This window comes from Lycium ferocissimum, chromosome 8 (assembly GCF_029784015.1).
Source record: "Lycium ferocissimum isolate CSIRO_LF1 chromosome 8, AGI_CSIRO_Lferr_CH_V1, whole genome shotgun sequence".
In the NCBI taxonomy this organism is placed as follows: domain Eukaryota; kingdom Viridiplantae; phylum Streptophyta; class Magnoliopsida; order Solanales; family Solanaceae; genus Lycium; species Lycium ferocissimum.
This window is the reverse complement of record NC_081349.1, coordinates 45,196,569-45,202,755: the sequence shown is the minus strand read 5'-3', so window position 1 is coordinate 45,202,755 and position 6,187 is coordinate 45,196,569.

Sequence of the window (6,187 nt, the reverse complement as noted above, 5' to 3'; positions counted from 1 at the left end):
AGATCCCTATGTATACCGAGTCTATTTTTGACTATTTTGATATTGCTCAATCTGTCAAATAGTGAGATATCTGATAATTGTGAAACCCTAATTCGATGTGGGACAAGTGAAAATTGCAAGGGATTCATCTTGAATCCCGCCCAAACTTCAACAGCCAATCAAATTTGAGTATTCAAATCCATTTGCAAACAAAATCCATTAATGTTTCAGTTTAAATGACCGTAAATCGCAGAGAAAAGCAAAGTAGTGGAGGGCTATACCACGTTTAGGTAGAGACTCGGTGGAAATAGGTATGGAGAAATTAATGCTTGCTCGAATCGGTCATGCAAGCTATGTAAAAGCATAGATCACCCTGAATTTCCCCAAAAATGGCAACACTGACGATGAGAGAGAAAAGGGAGGGCCACATCGGCTAGGGTTTTCCTTGAGGAAACCCTTCGCTTTTTCAAAACCACCGTAAAGGGTCGTTTAGTGTATGCATTTGCGTATATGTTTGTTCTTTGAAGGGAAATTGGGCCGGATCCGCCTTAGGGACTGGGCTTGGTCCTTTTAAAAAGGAAAATAGAGGGACGGTTACCTTCCTACATGTATACACGATATACACATATATACAACTATATATGCTTATATCTGTGTATACTTATGTATATGGAGGGACAAAAAGTGCAATTTATAAATAGTGACAATTAAAAACATGTTGATAAATGGAACACTTTAATTATGGCCTAAATTTAACCAGTTAATCAATTGATTTAAATTAAGGCACGACCAAATTGTAAGAAGGATTTAAATTGCGAAATTAGCCTAAATTGAACTAAGCCATGAAATTGGCCATTTCAATTATGGCCATAATTAGCTAATCAATTGGTTATTTCAATTATAGCAACAATTAATTACATAACACACAATTTATAAACATAACCACAATTAAACCTTTAGGTAATTGTGATTAATCTAAAATTGCATAAAAACTGCAAATTGATTATGCAGAGATTAGAATTTTGAGAGGTAAAATGATTATTTATTTAATTAATCAAGTTTCTTGAATTAAACAGAATAAAATACTTGTCAATTGATACTTGATAATTTTGACAATTAATTGGATAGTTGTTTTAAGTGATTCTTTGATTGAGCTTGACAAATACTTTAACATCAATAGTAAAATATGTAAATTATTTTTATATGACTTACAATATATATTTGAAGTTATTTTTCCAAATAAAAATGGCAAAATATTATCGAAATAATTTTTTTAAATCATTTTGATTTATCAAAAATACATATTTCAATCTGTTTAAAATCCGAGAACACTGGATAATTAAAATAAATTATTGGAGGTCAAAAATTAGGTGTCAACAATAGGTAAGTTAATTAGTTAGCTTAACTATAAATCGGCTCTTATTTCTCTCTTTGCAAAGATCATTCATTTCTATTGAGAGTGAAAATATATTCTCTCAATCTCTTTCTATTCTCTTAATCGCATCATATCTTTGTTTCAATTGATAAAGTTTACATGTCCTTTACTTTTATAGTAGATGATTTAGTATATAGAGCTTCGTTTATACACGAAAGATTAAATCATCGGTTCTTATAAGTATAACGTTTATGTTCACAATCTAAGATGGAAATTGGACAAAGACATTGGTATGATTGTAGCGCAAGATTAAATATAATTTATTCATTATGGGAACTGTATAGATCCAACTTCTTGTGCTAGTACATTTTGTATGTGTTGAATGAACCAAGTAGAGATAAGTGTTTTTATACTGAATATGTAAAACAACTTCTCCAGTTCATTAAATGTACTTATACTATTAATCTTGATATAATTATTACAATCAATGTGACTTGTTCATTATTTTGATTATCAAAAAGTACGACTCTATTGTGAGCCAATGTATATGATAGGTTGGATAGTGACAAATAACATTTGACAAATGATAATAGTTGATAGAATCTATGTCTCGGCTTTGAGATTGATGATATATACCCCTCATTTATGGATGCTTATGACTTTTCATATAAAAACCCTGCAGGTGAATTTTGTCTCCGTCACATGAAATAAGTTAAGCAATAGTATAAATGATTTAATTAGACAATGAATTAAATTATTGGTAATTTAATTTAATTTATTGGTATCTGTAATCTTAACATGGGGAGCTAAATAAGATTTAATGAAAATTTTCAAAATTGAACTGAGGAGTGCAATTATGAATTTTTAGTGGAATAATTCGTAATTTATTATGGTAAAATTAATTCAGCTATTTCGAATTAATTTCATATTAGGAAGCCTCGTTAATTAAATATTGTGGTCCCTATTGTGCTCCAATAATAAAGAATTAAATGGAATCCGATTTTTTGGTGGAAAAGAAAGACCTTGCAGGTTTGGGAAAAAGGTTTAAACCCTAATACATGTAGTTATATAAAGAGTCTTATTCCATAAGGAGGAGATGATTAATATAAGTTTCTACACGTTTTCCATAGAAATTCGCCCACACAAATTTCTCAAATTCTGATATTATTCGGATTACACACCAGAAGACCATGGAGCTGGAGGATGAACGCGTGGACAGTTTTTGCTCATGCTTGAAGGCTAGATTCGTGTTCGCATTCACGCTTCAAGAGATAAGTATCGATTTATGTTTGATTATGTGTTGTCTATATTACATGCAAGTTCGATCCTGGCTATTTGCTTCTGCTGTTTATGCATGTATTCTATTAACATCTTTGCCTTCCTCCTCTCCTTCATCCCTTTTGACAAATAAGCTCTCCTTCCCTCGTTGGCACCTCCGACTTGGACATCCTCATCAACAAGTACTCAGTCAAGTGTTATCTAGTTATAGACTTTCTACTTCTAGTTCCAAATTAGAAAATTAATGTAGCTTGTCAACTTTGCAAGTCACATGAATTATCCATTCGTCTTCGCACCAATAAAAGTACTACTTTATTACAATTTATTTTTCGGATGATTGGGGCGCTTCTTCATTTACATCTCTCAAGGACATCGATTCCTTCTAGTTTTTGTGGATGAGTTTTCTAGTTACACTTGGCGCTATCTTAAGTTTCGCAAATTCGATGTTCTACAATCCTTCCTCAATTTCACGTTCTAGTCCAACGCCAATTTCGTACCAAACTTAAATCTACTCAAACTGACTAGGGCGGTGTATTTAGACCCTTATCGTCGGTTTACTCAAACTTGGGAATTATTCATCGAATTTCTTTTCCTCATACTCATGAACAATAGGGAAAAGTTGAGCAAAAACATTGTCATATCGTAGAAACTGGGCTTAGTTTAATGGCTCATAGTCCCACCCCATCCAAGTTCTAGCACTTCGCTTTTGACGTAGTCGAACTCTTAATCAATCGACTGCCCATGCGCGCTAATCACAACAAATCACCCTTTGAAGTGGCGTTCAACTCCTCCCTCGATTATCATTTCCTTCTGGCCTTTGGCTGCCTCTTCTTTCACTATCTTAAAATTGACACAAGATGAATTTCCGAAGTTACCTCTGTGTCTTCCTTGGTTACAGTCCCTCACATCATGGCTACCGGTGTCTTGACCAATAAGAAAATATACATTGCAAGACACGTCCAGTTTGACAAAGCTATATTCTCGTTCTCACAAGCTTCTATATTGGTCCTCCACTACAAAAATCCACATCTCCTTCTGCCTGTTTGTCCTCCCCAGTCACTATTTTGATGCCTTGTCCTCTACCTACTGCCGAGGTCTCAGCTCCTGCCGCACATCCGATCATTTCGAGTTCTTCGTCTTCTCACTCACCCATTTCTACAAACTCTACCATAATCCCTATTCCGATACTACTTCTTCTCACTTCTGTTTGGATGGTTGTTTCCCATGGTTCATTAATGTACAGTATGGTATGGTGAGTGGGTCTCCATTGACTGTCCCGCTTGTAGCTGATCTTTCCAATTGTTCAGTAGATTCTTCCTAAGTTGTTTCGCTCACCAATCCCAACCTCGATCTAACACTATTACTACCACTGAAGCACCTCAACATACACACCAAAAGCGGCTCCGGCCAAACAAATCGCCAGCTTATAAGACTTTTCTTTCCACCGTCTCACCCTTTCCTTGTCCTCTCACCGAGCCAACATGTTTTACAGAAGCATTGAAATACCGTAAAATGATGTGACGCCATGTTCACTAAAATGACGGCCCTACCTTAGAACAAGACTTGGTTGCTGGTCCCCTCTCTATCCTCCATGAATATCCTCGGTCTCAAATGGGTTTTTCGCATCAATGAAATTTGGTCGGGATCACTGAAAGCTATAAGGCTCACCTATTGTTAGGTCCATATCATTATTATTTACTATAAAAACGAGTTTAATCCAATCCTAAGTTCATATGATATGTTTCGGGAATTAAAAGTGAAATAGATGAGTGCTGGTGCAACAATTATAAGAATACCAAATTCATCCCAGTTGAGTTATAATAGAAAATCTTGTGCAAACTATTCATTATTTTTAGAGATTTTGAGAACATAACTTGCGGGGAAAAGTTAAATAAAAAAAAAAAAAAAGAAAGGGGGATCAAGGAGAAACTTTGAGGTAACATCTTTACACCTTCTCTAATCATTATAACATGTTTGGATCATGAATCTATCACCAAAATCATTGGATTTTGGATTGTTTTTACCTTAGGGCTAAATTTGGAAAAAGCGCTCAATAGCCCATCATTTCCAATAAAAAATCATATGGGTTTGGAATCCTTGAGTCTTGAGCTTCATAGGAATATAGAATTTATCAAAATTTTCAACCTGTTAACTAGATGGTGATTTTTTCAATATTGAAAAGATGAGTCAAACCTCCGTATATGCATCGTTTCTATCCAATATTTGACTTTGAGCATGTATTCGAACTCACCCAGGTTAGGACTATCCACTGGATTGTGTTTGGATGAATTCAGGGCTGGTTGATTGGAAGTTGATTTGACCAGTCAAAGTCAAACTTTGACGGGGATCTGGAAAATCTATAACTGATTATTCTAAGGATTTTTATCGTTTTAAGCATGATTTTAAATAGATGGAGGCCATTGAAGATTGTTTGTAGCAATATCTTTAAGCATTTCAAGCTAAGTAACAGTCTCTATTTTTGAGGCATGTGGGACTTAACTCTTAGTTTGATTTCTTAGTTTGATTGCTTTTTCTTAAAAAATATGTGTGTGTTGCTTGTATGCATTTAAACCATCTAGTTCATGTTTGTAGGCAAGAGTGAGTTAGGTTGTGTAGTTTTAAAGTATATAAGAGTTGACCGTGAGGGTCCTAAAGTGTATCTTTCATATGATTAGATACTTGTAGCAGATTAAGTGGTAAGACAGATATTACTAAGCTGTTTAGATTGCTTTATCGTTCTTTCAGTTTTCATCAGTTTATGAAATCTTGATATGATCTTGTAAGCTGTTAGCTTGCCTTATCATTCATTCAATTCTCAGAAGTTATGTTTCATCTTTGTGTGGTAATTGCTTAACTGTTTAGCATGCTTTATCATTATGTCAGTAGCACATTCACCGCCTGGGCATGATGATGTCCTCACTCCTCACCCAATAGTAGTACCAAAATTATAAATCTGGACAAGATGTGTGTATATGGTAAAAACCGGGTTAATGTTTGACCCGTTAACCCGGAGCCGAGGATAAGACCAAATGAGCACGAGCATGTTCGGTTTTTTCTTCACATCAGGGTATCATGTCAGACTCAATTGACTTGAGACAGGGAAAGCGTGTCCGTTTGTTCGGGTACGCCGGTCCAAGATCATCGATCGTGTCCGTTGGTCCGGTTAGCCGGTTGCGGGTCAAAAACCGTTCTGCCATTTTGTACTGACGAATGTACGGGCGTCAGATCGTACGGTCCTACTTTATCCTTTTTAGGGTTTCTTTATTCATAAGGGATTTTGCGTTGCATGAAAGACCCATAAGGCAAACCTATAAATAGAGGACATTCTCCCCCTTTTTGGGGTTAGCTTTTTTCAGACCTCAACATTGTAATAGCCAAATATATTAAAGCTCTCTCTCTCTCTCTCTCTCTCTCTCTCTCTTTGATATTGGTCCAGATTTGTGTGTTCTTCTTTAGCTCTATTTACTCATCCAATGTTTATATATTACTTTAACATATATATTTAGTGTAAATCACCAATCTCGATACGTTTACTCACAACAATCACACGCATAT